Source organism: Rhinoraja longicauda, chromosome 4, assembly GCF_053455715.1.
Source record: "Rhinoraja longicauda isolate Sanriku21f chromosome 4, sRhiLon1.1, whole genome shotgun sequence".
Taxonomy (NCBI): domain Eukaryota; kingdom Metazoa; phylum Chordata; class Chondrichthyes; order Rajiformes; family Arhynchobatidae; genus Rhinoraja; species Rhinoraja longicauda.
In genome coordinates, this window is record NC_135956.1 from 16,085,032 (window position 1) to 16,107,324 (window position 22,293).

Genomic DNA, 22,293 nt, shown 5'->3' on the forward strand with positions numbered 1-22,293 from the left:
TTCTGAATAAGCAAGAGCTTAATAACTGCCAAAGGATTTGTTTCGAGCTTTCTCCTCATTCTCCCCACATTCCTCCCAACCCTTCGCCATCCAGACGCATCTGAAAATTGAAGATCAGTTTCCACATGCATGGCAAAGACATAATTTTCCACTCACTCTTGATGTTGCCATCTGCCACCGCCCTCACCTGTCAGACCTTTTTGGTTAATATTCATTGTTGGATGGGCAGCAATTCTATATAACCAATTTACAATTTCACCAAAGCCAAGTGGCATACAGGTGGGACCAGCATATTGGGCATGTTGGTTGGCATTAGAAAGTTGGGCTGAAGGGCCTGTTTCCATGCTGTATGGCTCTATGACTCCACAGGGAGTCGATGAGAATAACCAGCCAGGTAATGCATTGGAATAATCAATATTAGGGGCATGACAGTAAGCAGTGGTAGGTGTACTTGGGTAATGTTATGATAGTTTATCTGGCCAGACATAATTGATGGCATGGATATGAAGTCCAAAACTTTTTTGGCCAGTTTCATCCATTTGACAGTGTGAGGGACTATTTTTGTGATTTTTGATTATATAGAATTGCTGCCCACCCAGCTGAGAATATTACCTTCAAAGTTGCCTTGTTGAGTCTCATTGTCTGAAACTCATTTTCACCTAGCCCACAGCTAACAATGGCCTGTTTCCTTTATCATCATTACTTTTTGACATATCTTTCATTCTTTCATATCTTTCGTTCTAGATCTCTATATGTCACCGTCTATATATCTTGTTTCCCTTTCCCCTGACTCTCAGTCTGAAGAAGGGTCTCGACCGAAAAGTCACCTATTCCTTTTCTCCAGACCCGCTGAGTTACTCGAGCACTTTGTGTCTATACTGTAATTAACTTGGGGCAGCCATTGCGATTCTTTGTTAACATTTAGCATTTTGTGGCAGTGATTCTGTCTACTAACTGTGACTGCTTCCAGCCCCCCTACCAATGTACTGTCAACTGTACATATTTATTGATATTGTATTTCCAATGCCTAGTCAAATTATTAATGTAAATGCAAAAGCTATTGAGCATGATAACTTTATTGCAAACACATTTCTTTCATTCTGCAATCTCACTTTGATTTCGTTAACTTTGGGGTTTTTTTGTCGAACTTATTCCCAACACTCTTATGCTAATTCACACCTTCACCAATTCAATAACATTCCAGCATGCTGCTCATCATTGTGAAGGGCTTATCTGACAACTGTTCTCTTTCCATTTAATTCTAGGTCACGTCTAATTCTGTGTTCAGACCTTGCATGCCTCAAAATCCCTCTTGTGAACTCTAGCCCCAAGCATTACAAGCAAATTCTACTGATGCCCTCAATTTACAGCATTCACACCGTCCCAATCCATTCAGTTGGTCCATTAAACTAATACCCCCGAGACGCTGGTCTTAAGTTTACCAGCAATATCAAATGTAGTCACTTAGTATTTACTGTTGCTCCAAGTTCTAGATTACATTTTATGCGGCACATCAAAAGCACCAAGGGCGGCACGGTGGCACACTTGTTGAGTTGCTGCCTTACAGCGCCAAAGACCCGTGTTTGATCTTGACTACGGATGCTGTCTGTATGGAGTTTGTACGTTCTCTCTGTGACTGCGTGTGTTTTCTCCGGGTGCTCCGGTTTCCTCCCACACTCCATAGAGTTACAGGTGTGTAGGTTAATTGGCTTCGGTAAAAATTGTAAAATTGCCCCTAGTGTGTAGGATAGTGCTAGTGTACGACGGGGTGGTTGCTGGTCGGCGCGGACTCGGTGGGCTAAAGGTCTTATTCCGCACTGTATCACCATAGTCTAAAGTCTATGGAAAAAAAGCATGCAAAGTACTGGAGTAACTTAGCGGGTCAGGCAGCATCTGTGGAGAACACGGATAGGTGACATTTCAGGTTGGGACCCTTCTTCAGACTGATTGTAAGGGGAGGGGGTGGGGGGGAAAAGAAAGCTGGGATGGAGGAGAGGCAAGTGATAGGTAGACACAGGCATAAGTTTTGTTTGATAGGCAAATGGTTGCCACAGAGATTAGAACAGGTGTGAGACAAAAAGATTGAAATGTTATAAAATATGAAGCCAGAGGAAGGAATGGGAGATGGGATGGGAGGGGGGGGGAGGGGGTGAGATATACAGTCGGTGCGAGTGCAGGTGGGGGGAAGAAAGAGGGCGTGGTGAAGGGGAGGGGAAAGTTGTCAAGGTTACCAAAAAGGATACCAACTCGAAACGTCACCTCTCCATGTCCTCCAGAGATGCTACCCAACCTGCTGAGTTACTTTTGTCAACCAGCATCTGCAGTCCTTTGTTCCTACCTATACTATTCATTATATTCTGTTCACGTTACTGTCATTATTTCTGGAATCTCTGCAGCTGTGGGAAGTGATCGGAACAGAAAGGCCTGCTATTTGTGAACCAAATGAGACTTATCCCTTCCAGTCGACTGATCAAAATAAATAAAACTGTATCACAGAAGTTATGGCTCACTGGTTGAAAGATCATTGTTGGCAAGAAGCGCTGCCTACATCAGAGACCTACACCATACTGGCTACACTCCCACCTTGCTGTTGCCATCAGGAAGATAGAAACATTGAAACATAGACAAGAGGTGCAGGAGTAGGCCATTCAGCCCTTCGAGCCAGCACCGCCATTCAATATAATCATGGCTGATCATCCAAAATCAGTATCCCGTTCCTGTTTTCCCCCCATATCCCTTGATTCCCTTAGCCGTAAGAGCTAAATCTAACTCTTTCTTGAAAATATATGGTACAAGGGCCTGAGAACCGTGACCTCCAAGTTCAAGAGCAGCTTCTTTAGTTTAGTTTAGAGGTACTGCGCGGAAACAGGCCGTTTGGCCCATCGAGTCCGCGCCGACCAGCCAATCCCGCACACTAACACTGCCCTATACACACTAAGGACAATTTACAATTTTCCCCAAAGCCAATTAGCCTATAAACCTGTAAGTCTTTGGAGTGTGGGAGGAAACCCGAGAACCTGGAGAAAACCCACGCAGGTCACGGGGAGAACGTACAAATTCCGTGCAGACAAACACCCGTGGTCAGGATGGAACCCGGGTCTCAGGTGCTGTAAGGCAGCAACTCTACTGCTGCGCCACCCTACAACTTCTTTCTGGCAACATCAAGTTCTTGAACTGCATTGCACTGTGGCGCAGCGGGTAGAGACGCTGCCTCACAGCGCCAGAGTTCAGGGTTCAAACCTGACCTCGGGTACTGTCTGTATGGGGTTTGCATGTTCTCCCTGTGACCGCGTGGGTTTCCTCCGGGTGCTCCGGTTTCCTCCCACATTCCAAAGATGTGCGGGTTTGCAGGTTAGCTGGCCTCTGTAAATTACCCCTCGTGTGTAGGGAGTGGATGCAAAAGTGGGATAACATAAAACTGGTGTGAACAGGTGATTGGCGGTCGGCATGGACTTGGTGGGTGAAGGGACTGATTCTATTCTGTACCTTTCAGTCAGTCAAACTTTAACCACAACCCTACCTCAGCAATGAACTACTATGGACTTTACTTTGATCACACTGTATACTTTGGTTTTATATTATTTTGTTCTAGTTACCTAGTATTACTGATTATTTTGATACAGATTAACTTATTGCATTATTGACTGTTGTATATTTATTTATTTGTTCTATTATTTAAGCAGCATCAGAGACCCAGATTTGTGGTGCTCTGTGTGGAGTTTGAATGATCTCCCTGTGTCTGCGTGGGTTTACTCTGGGCATTCCGGTTTCCAACTACATTCCAAAGACGTACAGGTTTGTAAGATTATTGGCTTTGGTGAAATTGTAAAGGGTGCAGGATGGTGCTAGTGTACAGGGTGATTGCTCGACAGCACGGGATCGGTGGGCTGAAGGGCCTGTTTCCGTGCCGTATCTCTAAAGTTGTGCCTCTCATGGTATACATTTTATACACAATAGGTGCAGGAGGAGGCCATTCGGCCCTTCGAGCCAACACCGCCATTCAATGTGATCATGGCTGATCATTCTCAATCAGTACCCCGTTCCTGCCTTCTCCCCATACCCCCTGACTCCTCTATCCTTAAGAGCTCTATCTAGCTCTCTCTTGAATGCATTCAGAGAATTGGCCTCCACTGCCTTCTGAGGCAGAGAATTCCACAGATTCAGAACTCTGACTGAAAAAGTTTTTCCTCATCTCAGTTCTAAATGGCCTACCCCTTATTCTTAAACTGTGGCCCCTTGTTCTGGACTCCCCAACATTGGGAACATGTTTCCTGCCTCTAACGTGTCCAACCCCTTAATAATCTTATACGTTTCTTATCTCAACAACACACCTTTGTACCTACAGCCTCACTACTTAGAAGGTCCCATCCAGTCCATCAGTTTCTCTGCACTTTGTGTCACTGAATCACACTGCACTCCACCCAATGCAGTTGGCACCTCGTTCATTCAGGGCACAAGTGGCACTGTCGCGCGGCTGGTAGACCTCATCTCGCGTGCTGTGTGGAGTTTGCACGTACTCACTGCGACCACATAGGTTTCCTCCGGGCTCCGTGGTTACCTCCCACATCCAAAAAGCCATGCGGATTTGTAGATTGATTGGCCACTGTAAATGTCCCCTGGTGTGCCGGGAGTGGGTGAGAATGAATGAATACTTCATTGTCTCGTGTGACGAGTCACAGTGAAATTCTTTGCTTTGCATACCCAAGGTATGCAAAGAGTCGCCACATAAATGGCACCGACAAGAGGGATAACAAAGAACTAGTGTGAACGGGTGATCAATGGCTGGCGTAGACTTGGTGGGCTGAAGGGCCTGTTTCCATGCTGTATCTCTAAACAAAACAACATTCATGTCCTCGCACCTCATCGTCCACACTGTATCAAGAGTAAATCAACATTATTCAACCATCTCGACCACATTGTCAGAACAGCTTACAAAACGCACATTGCTCCAAACCGCAACTCCAACCCAACTGCAAGACAGGAGTGTGTGGCAGTATTGGAAGAAACCAGGGAGTTCTGCACAGGCTCTTCTGAAGGACGTGTACAGGACATCAGATTTCAGCTGGGGAACCTTTGCAGTCGATTTGGTGGTAATCCTAGACAAATGATCAAAAACCATGCTAGCAGTGACCTTCAGACCAGTTGGACCCCCTTGTTCAATGACATATTCTTTCCTTCACAATGCAGACAGTTTGTTCAACATCCTCATTTGATGCCGATTTTGTTTGAGGAAGTTGAGCTTCTTCAAATTCCATTAAAGCACAGAAACAGGACAGACAGTGCCGAATTAAACTATGAACCATGATCAGAAACCAACCCTTTGAAGGAGACCACGTGTCACAAACCCTGACCTCGTACCCTCCGTCCACCATTCTACAGAAAGTGTTCAGTATTAATGACCACACTTCCAACTAGATGACCGCACTTACAACTTAATGTACCAAATCGTGAGAGGAATAGATTGAGTTTTCGCACACAGAGTCTCCTGCCCAGAGTAGGGGAATCGAGAACCGGAGGATATAGGTTTAAGTAGAGGGGGGAAAGTTTTAATGGGAACGTGATGGGTAACTTTTTTTTACACAAAAGGTGGTGTATGTATTGGAGGTAGTTGAGGCAGGTACTATTGCAGCAGTTAAGAAACACTTAGACATTTAGGTACATGGATAGGCCAGGTTTAAAGGGATATGGGCCAAACACAGGCAGGTGGGACTCGTGTAGATGGGACATGTTGCCTGGTGTGGGCAAGTGAGGCCAAAGGGCCTGCTTCCACGCTGTGTGGCTCTCTATGGCTCTAAACCATCGTGTTATTTGTCTATTGCCCATTGAGAGTTCAACCTAGTCTATTTCTCAATTTCTCCTGCTCATCCTAGTCCATAAGGAACCCTGAGCACTTAGCAGGGCTTCTGGGGAATAGGCCACCATTGCCATCGCAGTCTCGTACAAAGATAGCAAGAGGCAGAGACCAGAGACTAATCTTCAAAAGCTTGATTCCAACACACTCTTGCAAATCCATGCATCGGACAGAAGTGGAAGCCACACACAATCCCAGGTGGAGCAGGGGGAAAGAAATGTCATCTTAATTTTAGTAACTGGATTCGATCCAAATCCATGGAGCTAACAATTGTAATGTTTCTATTTAATGTCTTTTGCAGGGCTGTTCATATTTCCACATTCCTTTAATAATTACCATTTGAAGAATGAACTTTTAAACTATTGCTTTGCCACATCGTTAAATATCAACTGAGTACCAGCTGTGCAAGATCTCAATTTTTAAATTAAATCAGTGGGACTTTTATTGGCTTTATGTTCCCGAAAGAATACTCTGACTCAAGCTCTCTATCCTATCATAGAATGGAACAGCACCAGATGGAGGTGTCTGGCCTGTTGTGACACTACCCAATTGGCCCCACCTCCTTGTTCTTTCCTTGTGCAAACTTATCATTTTATTTTCCCCTTCAGTTTTAATGCATTTTTCTTTTTGCAGGTACAGCAGGCAGTGAAGAAAGCCAATGGAATGTTGGCCTTCATAACAAGAGGAGTTGAGTACAGGAGCAAAGAGGTCCTTCGTCAATTGTACAGGGCCCTAGTGAGACCGCACCTGGAGTACTGTGTGCAGTTTTGGTCTCCAAATTTGAGGAAGGATATTCTTGCTATTGAGGGCGTGCAGCATAGGTTTACTAGGTTAATTCCCGGAATGGCGGGACTGTCATATGTTGAAAGACTGGAGCGACTAGACTTGTAGACACTGGAATTTAGAAGGATGAGAGGGGATCTTATCGAAACGTATAAGATTATTAAGGGGCTGGACACGTTAGAGGCAGGAAACATGTTCCCAATGTTGGGGGAGTTCAGAACCAGGGGCCACAGTTTAAGAATAAGGGGTATGGCCATTTAGAACGGAGATGAGGAAAAACCTTTTCAGTCAGAGAGTTGTGAATCTGTGGAATTCTCTGCCTCAGAAGGCAGTGGAGGCCAATTCTCTGAATGCATTCAAGAGAGAGCTAGATAGAGCTCTTAAGGATAGCAGAGTCAGGGGGTATGGGGAGAAGGCAGGAACGGGGTACTGATTGAGAATGATCAGCCATGATCACATTGAATTGCGCTGCTAGCTCGAAGGGCCGAATGGCCTACTCCTGCACCTATTGTCTATTAAAGGTTACCACTGAATCAGCTCCCAGGGATGTTTCCAGGGGGTAGATCAGATCATAACATCTCGCTACAGTTCATCGCCTGTTCTTCTAGTTTAGTTCAGAGATACAGCGCGGAAACAGGTCCTTCGGCCCACCGGGTCTGCACCGACCAGCGATCCCCGCATATTTACACTATCCTACACACACTAGGGACAATTTTTACATTCACCAAGCCAATTTATCTACAAACCTGCACATCATTGGAGTGTGGGAGGAAACCAAAGATCTCAGAGAAAACTGAGCACCCGGAGAAAACCCATGTGGTCACTGGGAGAATGTACAAACTCCGTACAGGCAGCACCCGTAGTTGGGATCGAACCCGGGTCTCCGGCGCTGCAAGCGCTGTAAGGCAGCAAGTCTACCGCTACGCCTGCTGGCTTCGATTTGTCCTTTTGCATGCCTTTCATTCATTTGTTCTATGTACCTTTTCATATCTCTCGTTTCCCTCTCCCCTGACTCTCAGTCTGAAGAAGGGTCTCAACCCGAAACGTGTTCAATTCTTTTTCTCAAGAGATGCTGCCTGTCCCGCTGAGTTACTCCAGCTTTTTGTCTCTATCCTCACTACAAATCTCTCGTTGCTAAAGACAATTGTTGACAGTCTTCATGAGTTCCAGAAACTTCTATTATATCTATTCAACCTACCTAGGGCATGGCCCAGCATCTCGAGTGCCTCCAAGTAACGGAAGTTCTTCATGCCTGCTTCCTTTCTATTGCACCCTGCCTGCACCTTCTACAAGGCCTCAGTATCCTTCTTAGTGATGCCAGGAATTGCAATTAACTTCCATCCGAGACCTAACCAGTTATTTAATAGCAGTTTCATGTTTCTATACATTTAAAAAACCAACAACATTTGCACATTTCAGCATGGTGTCACAGCAGTTGAGTTGCTGCCTTACAGCACCAGAGACCCGAGTTCAATCCCGACTATGGGTGTCTGTGTGAAGTTTGTACATTCTCCCAGTGGCTGTGTGGGTTTTTCTCCGGGTGATCCCATTACATTATCTGTACCTATAAATCTGTACCTGATGCTAACTCAGCAGGTCAGGCAACATCACAAGAATAGTTCCAGGAATGAGCAGGTTAACCTATGATGAGCATCTGTTGCAACTGAGCCTATACTCGCTGGAGTTTAGGAGAATGAGGAGGGACCTCATTGAAACATACAGAATAGTGAAAGACTTGGATAGAGTGGATGTTGAAAAGATGTTTCCACTCCTGGGAGAGTCTAGTACTCGAGGCCTTAGCCCCAGAATTAAAGGACGTTCTTTTAGGTAGGAGATGAGAAGACATTTCTTTAGTCAGAGATGACCTGCGTGGGATTTCTCCGAGATCATGAGTTTCTTCCTACACTCCAAATCCTTTGCCATAGGAAGCTGTAGAGGCCAAGTCAGTGGATATTTTGAAGGCAGAGATCGATAGATTTTTGATTAGTACGGGTGTCAGAGGTTGTGGGGAGAAAGCAGGAGAATGGGGTTAGGAGGGAGAGATAGATCAGCCATGGTTGAATGGTGGAGTGGACTTGATGGGCCGAATGGCCTAATTCTAATCCTATCACTTATGATCTTATGAACATCTCTGGAGAAAATGAATAGATGACGTTCTTCAGACTCCATCATAAGCAATCCTGGAAATTACCACTGCACCCAATGCTTTCCCTGTGGACAAACATAGAAACATAGAAAATAGGTGCAGGAGTAGGCCATTCGACCCTTAGAGCCAGCACTGCCATTCAATATGATCATGGCTGATCATCCATAATCAGTACCCCGTTCCTGCTTTTTCCCCATATCCCTTGATTCCGTTAGCCCCAACAGCTAAATCTAACTCGAACAAACTTTTAGCTGGGTCACATCCAGCTAGCTTCACTCCATTCGATCAAAAGGAATCTTTAAAAAGCAGTCATTTACCATTCCATCATGCAAAAGTAACACCGATTACTGTATCTCATTCGCCCACCCTCGCCTCCAAAAAAATAAACGATAGGCTTTTCACAATAAGTGCAGGAGATCAAATTTCACGCACCCCTCCTTTCACAAAAACTTGCAGTTACAGAACACCATCAATGTAGAAAAATGCAAAATGTCCTTGTAATGCAGTTACTTAAATGTTCATCTTCAATGGAAGCGTTACACAGCCTGTCATATTGTGATGACTTTTGCAGTTGTGAAGCAAGAAACTGGTGTTCCATAATCCATTATTTCCTACTTAAAACTCTACACATCAACATAAAGCATTCCAAGGTCAACGATGGGAACAGTCAAATATAGATTATGCTAACTACTGCTGCCCAACAAATATATTTTTAACTCCAATCTTAAACAGAGCATCCCTGCTGCAACACCGCAGCGGCACGGTGGCGCAGCGGTAGAGTTGCTGCCTTACGGAGCTTGCAGCGCCGGAGACCCGGGTTCGATCCCGACTATGGGTGCTTGTCTGTAGGGAGTTTCTACGTTCTCCCCGTGACCCACGTGGGTTTTCTCCGAGATCTTCGGTTTCCTCCCACACTCCAAAGACGTACAGGTTTGTAGGTGAATTGGCTTGATATGAATGTTAAATTGTCACTGGAGTGTGAGTGTTAATACACGGGGCAGCACTGGTCGGCGAAGACCCTGTTTCCGCGCTGTATCGCTAAACTTAACTAAACTTGACATTTTCCATATGAAATATCCTCAGGGGGCCAAGGGTATCAGTCCATACTGACCCTAGAGATATCAGTCTGTATTGACCCTAGAGAAGCTTGGTGCATTGTGGAAAGTGGTTTGAAATACCTACAGGACCCTCGTTGGAAACAAATGCAGGAAAGTGCTGAGCCATAATATAGATTAAGAGAACAGCATGCATTCCCCCTCTCATTGTTAGCAACAGCAACTTGAAGTACACAGCTCCTTTAACTTACTAAAGACATCAAAGAACTTCACCGTACTTTTAACATACAGAATTGGACCCAAGCCAGATGAGGGATTACAACAGCAGGTGAATCACAAACCTGGTCTATGTGTCGGAAGGAACTGCAGATGCTGGTTTAAACCGAAGAAAGACAAAAAAAACACTGGAGTAACTCAGCGGGTCAGGCAGCATCTCTGGAGCAAAGGAATAAATAACGTTTCGGGTCGAGACCCTTCTTCAGACTGAGAGTCAGGGGAAAGACAAACCTGTGGTTGGTCTTGAGGAGGGTCTCAATGGAGAAAGGAAAGCTCAATATTTTGACAGCTTGAAGATAGAATTGCCAATATTGGAACAGTTACATTTAAGGAGGAGATTCTAGACAGTAAGGTGCAAGGACAGGAAGAGATTTTAATACAAGGGTGAAAATTTGCAGGGTTGCTGAACTGTGAGCAATACTGGTGTACAAGCACAGAGATGGGGAATGACCAAGGTATGTGCAGCAATGTTTTGGATAACCACATATCTGGGGCGGCACGGTGGCGTAACAGTAAAGTTGCTGCCTTACAGCGCCAGAGACCCGGGTTCGATCCTGACAATGGGTGCTGTCTGTACGGAGTTTGTATGTTCTCCCCATGATTACAGGGGTTTTAGACAATAGACAATAGGTGCAGGAGGAGGCCATTCGGCCCTTCGAGCCAGCACCGCCATTCAATGTGATCATGGCTGATCATTCTCAATCAGTACCCCATTCCTGCCTTCTCCCCATACCCCCTGACTCTGCTATCCTTAAGAGCTCTATCCAGCTCTCTCTTGAATGCATTCAGAGAATTGGCCTCCACTGGTTTCAGAGGCAGAGAATTCCACAGATTCACAACTCTCTGACTGAAAAAGTTTTTCCTCATCTCAGTTCTAAATGGCCTAGCCCTTATTCTTAAACTGTGGCCCCTTGTTCTGGACTCCCCCAACATTGGGAACATGTTTCCTGCCTCTAACGTGTCCAACCCCTTAATAATCTTATTCGTTTCGATAAGATCTCGTCTCATCCTTCTAAATTCCAGTGTATACAAGCCTAGTCACTCCAATCTTTCAACATATGATAGTCCCGCCATTCCGGGAATTAACGTAGTAAACCTACGCTGCACGCCCTCAATAGCAAAGGGTTTTCTTCGGGAGCTCTGGTTTCCTCCTTCACTCCAAAGACACGCAGGTTTGTAGGCTGATTAGCTTCGGTAAAAAGTGTAAATTGTTCCCTAGTGTATAGGTCGACATGGACTCAGTAGGCCGAAGGGGCCTGTTTACATGCTGCGTCATTAAACTAAACTAAATTGCAATAGATCGAGAAGAATTGACCAAGAGTTCAGATGAATAATCATATCTCGAGATGAGGAGGTAATCAGAAGCAGGAGCAGTCCAGCATTATTGTGAAGGTGGAAAATAATGGTCAGACCCTCACAGGGTTAAAAATACGGCCAAGATTCCATACAATCTGGATTGGAATGGAACCAATGTCACGCAATGGATGGAGTTGAAGAATGGTGAATGGAGCTTATAAATGGAACCAAAGATGGTGCCTCTGGTCTCTTCAATATTTAGTTTGGAGATGGCAGGGGAGGGTCAAAATTATTGTTCAGTGCTGGATGCTCTACACACATTTACGGAGAGGGAGATGGGGCTAGATGTGGTCGGCAATGCTTTAAAAATTGATGCTATGTTTTCAGATGCTTTTGATCAGGACCAGAATGGATAATGAATGGGAGATCATTGCAGCATCAAGACGTTACATAATGATGAGAATTTTGAAAATAAATTTGACCAGATAATCAGTAATAATTCCTGAGCAATTGCAACAGCAAATTAACAAAGATTGTCATCATCCAAAGGTAAAAATATAGCATCAACATAAGGTCATAAATGATAGGAGCAGAATTAGGCCATTCAGCCCATCAAGTCTACTCCGCCATTCAATCATGGCTGATCTATCTCTCCCTTCTAACCCCATTCTCCTGCCTTCTCCCCATAATAAAAAATGTATCTATCTCTGCCTTAAAAATATCAATTGTCTTGACCTTAGGCACTGCAAACTCTTAGGCAGTTCCCCTGGATCTACCTGTAACATGGTCATTTCATGAAAATCTTACTTGTACCTGTGCCTCACCTTAAATGTGCACACATCAAATAATCTCCTATTATGTTACGAGGGACTATATAAAATAAAGATGTACTAAAACAGATGTCTGTGCTCAAATCAGAAAAGTCACCGTCTCCACAAAATGTATCCTACATTATAAAGGAAGAGATTGGATTTAGAAAAGGTACTATCATACTCCTTAACTTCATTGTGTAGATGGTGTGGTTATTCAATTTAGAAGGATGAGGGGGGATAATAGAAACATAAAATTCTCAAAGGATTGGACAGGCTAGATTCAGGAAAAATGTTCCTGATGTTGGGGGAGTCCAGAACCAGGGTTCACAGTTTAAGAATAAGGGGTAGGCCATTTAGGACTGAGGGGAGGAAAGCTTTTTCACCCAGAGAGTTGTGAATCTGTGGGATTCTCTGCCACAGACGGCAATGGAGGCCAATTGACTGGATGTATTCAAGAGAGAGTTAGATTTAGCTCAGGGCTAATGGAATCAAGGGATATGGGGAGAAGGCAGGAATGGGGTACTGATTTTGGATGATCGGCCATGATCATATTGAATGGCGGTGCTGGCATGAAGAGCTGAATGGCCTACTCCTGCGCTTATTTTCTCTGCTTCTATGTTTCTACAGGACTGCTGAGATGCAATTGAAGTAGATGATGAAACCAAACTGATGGAAGATTGTTGACCTGAAACATTAACTCTGTCTTTCTCTGCTGATGCGGTCAAACTTGTTGAGTCAAGCAGCCGACTTGATGAGTAAGGGTGTCAAAGGTTATGGGGAAAAGGCAGGAGAATGGGGCTAAGGGGGAAATATAGATCAGCCGCGATCAAATGGCAGAATGGACTCGTTGGGCCAAATGGCCTAATTCTGCTCCTCTGTCAAATGATCTTAGTGTCTCCAGCATTTTACAATTTCATTTCAGATTTCCAGCATCTGCAGCTTCTTGCTTTAATTATTGGATGGAAATAGTAGTTACAATCCCTTTTGAAAATGGTTGAGATAAAGCAGCCAGCAAGGTTAAAGTTGATGTCAAAAGATATCCAGAAACGATAACCCTCGATTAAACTAAGTGCCATTTGGAAGAACCCCAGTGAACCGCTGAGTTACTCCAGCTTTTTTTGGTCTATCTTGGATGTTTGAACTGGATAGCATGCAACCAAAGCTTCAGTTTACATCAATACACATGACAATAATAAACCAATACATGTTTCAATAAGATAACCTCGCAGTCTTCTGAATACGACAGAGTATGCGGTCTAATTTATTCAGCCTTTCCACATGAGATAATCCCTTCCCAGCAATTGATATGATAAACTTTCTCTGTTCTGCAAACAACACAATACAATCTCCCTGTTGAAGGAATGATTAAATTGTACACGGTGTCCCAGGCTGAGTTTACTAAAGCCCAGTAAATTATAGCAAAACATCAAGTGCTGTACTTTATCTCCCATACAATAACCTTATTCCAACTGTCATTTGCCTTCTTAATTAATTGTTTCGTTTCATTTCGAGATACAGAGTGGAAATGGGCCCTTCGGCCCATAGGGTCCGCACTGACCAGCGATCGCCCACACACTAGTTCTATCCAACACAGTAAAGACAATTTATGGAAGACAATTTACCTACAAATTGTGGGATTTGTACGTTAATTCTCAATGATTCTTATGGATGGGCATCCAACTCGCTCAAAATTTAAATAATATTGCAGTCCGCCATTCGTTCTGACAAAGTGAATAATCCTGCATTATGGTCCAACTCCTTTCTTCTACCCATCCACTTCAAGAGTCAAATCAAGAGTGTTTTATTGTCATATGTCCCAGATAAAACAATGACATTCTTACTTGACGTAGGACACCAGAATGTAAACATAGTACACTGAAAAACAATATAATAAACTAGAAAAAACACACAAACACACACACAAATACAGTATATATATATATGTGTGTGTTTGTGTTCTAGTTCATATTGTTTACAATGTACTATATATATATATATAGTACACTGTAACCAATATAAACTAGGAAAAACACACATGTATATGCATATATATATATATATATATATATATATATATGTGTATGTGTGTGTTTTATTCTAGTTCATTATATTGTTTACAGTGTACTATATATATGTGTGTGTGTGTGTGTGTGTGTTTTTCTAATTTATTATATTGTTTACAGTATACTATATGTGTGTGTGCTTATTTATATATATAAATAAACATATATATATATATATACACATACATACATACACATATACACACATACACGCATACACACATACACACATACACACATACACATACGGTGTCCCAAGCTGAGTTTACTAAAGGCAGTGCTCACAACTTTTTCCAGTCTTCTTCACTCCTGGGCATTGAAGTTACGAACCAGGCCGTGATGCCACATGTCAATATGCTCTCTACTGTACATCCGTAGAGGTTCAAGCGAGTCCTCTCTGACGTTTCAGCTCTTTGTTCCTCCGTAGTGACTTTTAATCCTACTTCAACAATAGGAACATTATTAACCATCTCTTCCATGGACTTGTTTTGTTTTCCGAATTGAGTTTTGCACCATTGTGTGTGCGTTTTTTTTTGCAGTCTATTTTTAAAAAACTTTTTACTGTGTTTGCATAATGTGTAAAACATGTACAATTTGTAGAGTTTCTGTGTGAGGATGCTGTTCATTGACTTTAGTTCAGCATTCAACACAATAGTCCCCAGCAGACTGGTTGAGAAGCTGCTGGAACTGGGGCTTAGCACCCCTCTGTGTGCCTGGGTCCTGGACTTTCTCACTGCCAGGCCCCAAGTGGTCAGGATGGGGGAACACACATCTAGCTCCCTCACCCTGAACATAGGATCCCCCCAGGGCTGCGTCCTTAGCCCCCTACTGTACTCCCTGTACACACATGACTGTGGGGCCAGGTTCAGCTCAAACTCCATCATCAAGTTTGCTGATGACACTGTGGTGGTGGGCCGGATCTCCAACAACGATGAGAAGGCCTACCGGGAGGAGGTGGCTGATCTGGCACTCTGGTGTCAGGACAATAGCCTCCTCTTGAATGTCACTAAAACAAAGGAGCTGATTGTGGACTTCAGAAAGGCTAAACATCCAAGGACGTACACGCCACTGGAGATAAATGGGTCTATTGTGGATAGAGTGAGCAGTTTCAAATACTTGGGAGTCCGCATCGCAGAGGATCTGACGTGGGCAACGCACATTGCCGCACTGGTGGGTAAGGCTAAGCAGCGCCTTTACCACCTTAGACAACTGAGGAAATTCAGAGTGTCGCTGAGGATCCTTCATTGCTTCTACTCTGGGGCTGTAGAGAGCATCCTGTCCGGCAACATTACAGTCTGGTTTGGGAACAGCTCTGCCCAGGACAGGATGGCCCTGCAGAGAGTAGTGCATTCGGCAGAACGCACCATGGGAACTACACTCGTCCCCCTGCAGGACCTGTACATCAGGAGGTGCAGATCCAGAGCAAGCAAGATCATGAGGGACCCCTGCCACCCCAGTAACGGACTGTTCCAGATGCTACGATCAGGCAAACGCCTCCGCTGTCACGCTGTGAAAACGGAGAGGATGAGACGGAGCTTCTTCCCACAGGCGATCAGGACTGTCAACTTTTATAACCCCAGAGACTAAATTTTTGTCGACACTTTTTGTGCTATGTTTAGTAACTTATTAACTTTATTTATATGCTGTAACTGTAATTCTTTTTGTGCACAACCCGCAGGCATTGCCACTTTCATTTCACTGCACATCGAGTATGTGTATGTGACAAATAAATTTGACTTGACTTGACTTGTGTGTGTGTGTGTGTTGTCTGAGCTGATGTACCTGTGGTGTTGCTGCTATAAGCAAGATTGTCATTGTACGTATACTTCACCGTACTTGTGTCTATGACAAACTCAACTTGACCTGACCACCTCATAGCTCAATTACTCCCATCATCTATTACACCCATTGAATTAACAGTCAACCTGGAATCTAATACACTTGGTCGCTTCATTAAGTCATTTACAAAAAATGTTAAAATTCCAAGGCCTCAGTACTGATCCCTGTGGCATTCTGCTGGTAACCACTTGCCAATCTGAAAATGGCCCATCTTCTCCTACTCTTCCGAAAGACACAAAAATGCTCAAGTAACTCAGTAGGTCAGGCAGCATCCCTGGAGAACACGGATTAGTGAACCGGAACGTCACTGATTCCATTTCTCCAAGGATGCTGCCTCATTCGCTGAATCACTCCATCATTTTGCAATTTTCCTAGGTAAACCAGCATCTGCAGTTCCTCGTTTCGAGGGGCTGCAGATGCGAGGCGGTAAAGCTACTGCCACACAGCACCAGACACCAGGGTTCGATTCTGACTATTGGTGCTTGTCTGTACCGAGATTGTACGTTCTCCCCGTGACCTGCATGGGTTTTTCTCCGAGATCTTCAGTTTCGTCCCACACTCCAAAGATGTACAAGTTTCTAGGTTAATTGCCTTGGTACAAATGTAAAATCGACTCTAGTGTGTATGGGGTAGTGTTAATGTACGGTGATGAATGGTCCGTGTGGTCTCTGTGGGCGGAAGGGCCTGTTTCCTCGCTGTATCTCTAAACTACGTTCCCCATCTCTCTGCTTTCTGTACATTAATAAATGCTCTTTCCGTGCCGAGAGATTACTCTTAATAGCACAGCTTTTTTAATCTTGTGTCACCTTTTGCAGGGCATCTTATCTGATGCCTGTTGGAAAACCAAATACGTGACATTTACAATATTTTCCACTGCATATCTTCGGCCATACTTTCCATTCTAATTTCCCAGTCCACTGAGGCCAACATCCATGCTGGACAAGTTATTTCCATGCGATTGCCTCAAGTTTGAGATCAGATTTGCAGACCCGTGGGTCATCTTCAGTTTATGTCCATACATTTATGTCAAGCTGAAGTTGTCCATTGGGATAGTCAAAAGCCATTTTGATGGAGTGTCACGCAATGAATTTTTTAATCAAAGTTTAAGCTCGTGGGATTAATGGATCAGTGCAAATGAACTTAGAAAGCTTGGCTGAGGGTGTGAAAGCAGAGAATGTGAAACAGTTGTTTTTCAGACTGTAGTGCATTTAAATGTCAGGATTGGAGTCATTGCACTCTAGTCACAAACCTGAGACCACCATTGGGCCATCGGAACAATAAGGATCTTTCGATAGACACAAAATGCTGCAGTAACTCAGCGGGACAGGCGGCATCTCTGGAGAGAAATAATGGATGACATAGAAAAATAGGTGCAGGAGTAGGCCATTCGGCCCTTCGAGCCAGCACCGCCATTCAATATGATCATGGCTGATCATCTAAAATCAGTACCCCGTTCCTGCTTTTACTCCATATCCCTTGATTCCTTTAGCCCTAAGAACTAAATCTAACTCCCTCTTAAAAACATCCAGTGAATTGGCCTCCACTGCCTTCTGTGGCAGAGAATTCCACATATTCATAAGTCTCTGGGTGAAGAGGTCTGAAGAAAGGGTCTCGATCCGAAACGTCACCCATTCCTTCTCTCCAGAGATGCTGCCTGTCCCACTGAGTTACTCCAGCTTTTTGTGTCTATCTTTGGTCTAAACCAGCATCGGCAGTTCCTTCCTACACAACAGAGGATCTTTGTTGGAGCAATCCAGCTCATCCTATTCTGTCCTGTCCCCCTTTCCCCCCCAAGCAGTCTTCATTTCCACCTGTATCCATCCCTCTGGGTTTACGTTTCTCCTTTGCTCTCCTTAGCACCCTTTGGTCCCCTCTTCATCTCTAGCCTATGCCACTTACTCCACCCGTTTTCCAATCAAACCCTCACTAGTATCCACCTATCACTTACCAGACTTTATTCCCTTTATTCTGCTCCTCACTTTCCAGCTTTCTCTCCCCCACCCCCCAATTACAAACTGCCAGTAGAAGGTCCCAAACATTTCTTATCCGTTCCTTCCACAGATGCTGGCTGACCCACTGAGCTACTCCAGCACTTTGTGTTTTGCATCTTATTCTCCTGCTCTGTCCTCAAGGCCTGCTAATTCAGACTTGTATGCATCTCCGTGCTGTTCCCTACATTTAAGTGCCTACATTACTGCTCCCAACAGTGCCCTGCACAACATAATAAGTATAAGAATCCTATGTGTACGAAGGAACTCTTTGCCACAGAAGGTTGTAGAGACCAAGTCAATAGATATTTTTAAGGCAGAGATAGATAGATTCTTGATTAGTACAGGTGTCAGAGGTTATGGGGAGAAGGCAGGAGAATGGGTTCGGAGGGAGAGATAGATCAGCCATGATTGAATGGCACAATAGACTTGATGGGTCGAATGGCCTAATTCTACTCCTATCACTTATGACCTGCAGATACTGGTTTACACCGAAGATAGACACAAAATGCTGGAGCAACTCATCGGGACAGGCAGCATCTCTGGAGAGAAGGAATGGGTGAAATCTCAGATTGAGACCCTTCTTAAGAATCTTATGTGACTTTGTTAGTTGCTTTCATTCAACATCCCCTCTCCCACAGTGGTGCAGTGGTAGAGTTGCTGCCTTACAGCGCTTGCAGTGCCAGAGACCTGGGTTCGAACCAGACTACGGGTGCTGTCTGTACGGAGTTTGTACCTTCTCCCCATGACCGCATGGGTTTTCTCCGAGATCTTCGGTTTCCTCCCACACTTTAAAGACGTACAGTTATGTAGTTTAATTGGCATAGTATAAGTGTAAAATGTCCTTAGTGTGTGTAGGATAGTGTTAGTGTGCAGGGATTGCTGGTCAGTGCGGACTCGGTGTGCCGAAGGGCCTGTTTCCGCGCTGATTCTCTAAACTAAACTAAAAGTGAGATCTGGGTAAGTGTGATTCTGTGAAGTACGGAGTGATCTGTTTTGGAAGGGAAAGTCAGAAGACAACAAAATTACTGGAGCGGGAAGTGACAAAAAACACTTTCAGGCAAGAAGTGAAGTTGAAAAAGTTCAGAGCAAGATCCATTAGTTTCTTGGGGGTATTAATAAAGGTATGGCATTTAAAAGCAAAGGTAAACTTTCATAAATCACAGGTTAAACATCAGCTATGGATGCAGCCCAGACCATCACACAAACCAAACTCCCTTCCATTGACTCCATCTACATTTCACACTGCCTCGTAAGGCCAGCAGCATAATCAAGGACGAGTCGCACCCTGGCCACTCCCTCTTCTCCCCTCTCCCATCAGGCAAAAGGTACAGAAGTGTGAAAACGCATACCTCCGAATTCAGAGACAGTTTCTTCCCAGCTGTTATCAGGCAACTAAACCATGCTGCCAATATCGCGAGAGCAGTCCTGAGCTACTATCTATATCTTTGGAGATTCTTGGACTATCTTTAATAGGATTTTACCTTGCATTAAACGTTATTCCCTTTATCATATATATCTCTACACTGGTGGGTAATCGTAATCATCTATAGTCTTTCTGTTGACTGGTTAGCATGCAATTAAACTTTTCACTGTTCACGTGACAATAAGCTAAACGAAACCTCAACTGAAGAGTCGTGTTCAGATTTGGAGATTTTAGAACCATCAAGGCATGGAAAAAGTACGGGCGAGATTTATCAGATAGAAAGCAGGGATGAGGGAATTAATTTGTATAAAGAGGTGAGGAAAATTGGAGTTTTTCACTCCAGAGCAAATGAGGTAAAAAGGAAATTTAAACATGACTGTCCTATTTACGAGTCCTTTGATAGCACAGACAACCAGAATTTGCATTTGTTCGACCTTAAGAGAGTTAAATGTCCCATTGCACTTCAAAGGGACTTTAACAATATTCGGCAAAAAGTGATCAAATTCTTGAGTAGAGACACAAGTTTTAACAAGTATTTTAGAGTAGAAAAAAATAATTTAGAAGTTATGTGACCATTTACAATGGTGCGGGGAAATTATTCCAAGTAATTGTCAAATCAACCAGTGCGATGGTGGAGTGGGGGAGGGAGAAGTGAGGAAGAGGGAGACAGACATTCGGAGAAGATAAGGAGGAAATGCTGTACTCATCAACATGCGATGTTCTGGAATGCACTCCTGATAGTTATTATCGATTCAGCTGTCACGCCTCTACAAGAAGATAATTGCATTGATACTTGAAGTGGAAAAAAAACTCAGGGGCCAGAGAAACGTGTGAAGGAATGGTAGTGCTTAATACGCAACCCCCTCAGAGAACATAAGCAGCAATGGTCAGTCCTGAATCTGATTCCAGGAGGCTCATGATCTCTCCTTTCTTGCCTTGCTAGCCTTCCATGGTTGCAGAGGAGTTCATGATTTCCATGAACCATGTGTTCATAAACTTAACGAGAGATTTAATAGAAAACATTTTTGTCTCTTCCAGCTTTCATGTTTGCTGGAGGGTGGTACCATCAAAGGACATGGTGTATGCAACACGAATGAACGAAATCATTTCTGTGGGACAACGATATCTGCCTGTGAAAGACCCAAAGTGCTGGAGTAACTCAGCGGGTGAGGTAGCATCTCTGGAGAAAAATGACAGCCGACGTTTCAGGTCGGGACCCTTCTTCAGCCAGGCCCCGACCCGAAACGTCACTCATCCTTTTTCTCCAGTGATGATGCCTGACTCACTGAGTTACTTTCAGCACTTTGTGTCTATCTTCGATATATACCAGCGTCTGCCACTCTTGGCTGTCTGCTTTCCACAGCCTCCAACCTTGTGTTTCCCTGCCCCGCACAGCCCGTTTTTACCCTCTCCCCTAAATCGACAAACACAACTGCCCTGGCAGACCCATTGTTTCTACCTGCTACTGTCCCATGGAAATGATTTCCACGTGCCTCGACTCCATCCTATCCCCCCTGGTCCAATCTCTCCCGGCCTATGTCCAAGATACCTCACATGCCCTTAGTCTCTTTAATGACTTCCGCTTGCCGAGCCCCCACTCCCTCATCTTTACTATGGAAGTTCAGTCACTCTACACCTCCATCGCCCACCAGGAAGGCCTTAAAGCCCTCCGTTTCTTCCTCGACTGCAGAACCATCCAATTTCCTTCTACTAACACTCTACACCCGGCGGAGATGGACCTCATCCTCAACAACTTCTCCTTTGACTCCTCCCACTTCCTCCAAGTCCAAGGCGTACCTATAGGCACCCACATGGGCCCCAGCTGTGCCTGCCTCTTTGTAGGGTATGTTGAACAATCCCTGTTCCAGGCGTACACTGGCCCTATCCCCGAACTCTATGTTCATTACATTGATGACTGCATCGGTGCTACCTCCTGCACCCATGCAGAACTCATGGACTTCATCAACTTCACCACCAATTTTCATCCTGCACTCAAATCTACTCGGACCATCTCCGACACCTCCCACCCCTTTCTTGATCTCAGTCTCCATCGCAGGAAATAGACTATTGACTGACGTCTATTACAAACCCACTGACTCCCACAACTATCTCAACTACTCTTCTTCCCACTCTGCTTCCTGCAAAGACTCTATCCCCTACTCCCAATTCCTCCATCTACACCGCATCTGCGTCCAAGATGAGGTGTTCCATACTAGGACATCCGAGATATCCTCATTCTTTAGGGAACGGGGGTTCCCCTCTCCCATCATAGATGAGGCCCTCACTCGTGTCTTCTCGGAATCCCACAGCTCCGCCCTTGCTCCCCCTCCTCCTATTCACAACAGAGACAGGGTCCCCTTAGTCCTTACCTTCCACCTGATCAGCCGTCGCCTACAACATATAATCCTCCAAAATATCCACCACTTGCAAAGGGATCCCTCCACTGGCCACATTTTCCCATCTCCACCCCTTTCCGCCCTTCCGCAGAGACCATTCCCTCTGCAACTCCCTGGTTAACTCATCCCTTCCCACCCAAACCACCCCCTCCCCAGGAACCTTCCCCTGCAACCGCAGAAGATGCAACACCTGTCGCTATACGTCCTCCCTCGACTCTGTCCAGGGACCCCGACAGTCCTTTCAGGTGAGGCAGAAGTTCACTTGCACCTCCTCCAACCTCATCTACTGTGTCTGTTGTTCAAGATGTGGACTCTTATACATCGGCGAGACGAAACACAGACTGGGCAATCGTTTCGCGGAA

The 22,293-nt window shown here is 44.6% G+C and overlaps 1 protein-coding gene across 3 annotated transcripts in view; it reads right to left on the minus strand.

The window, feature by feature from the left end:
* The window catches only part of LOC144592603 (RNA-binding Raly-like protein), a 673,998-nt gene that overhangs the window by 613,652 nt on the left and 38,053 nt on the right, over positions 1 to 22,293 (minus strand). The gene's annotated exons all lie outside the window — the stretch shown is intronic.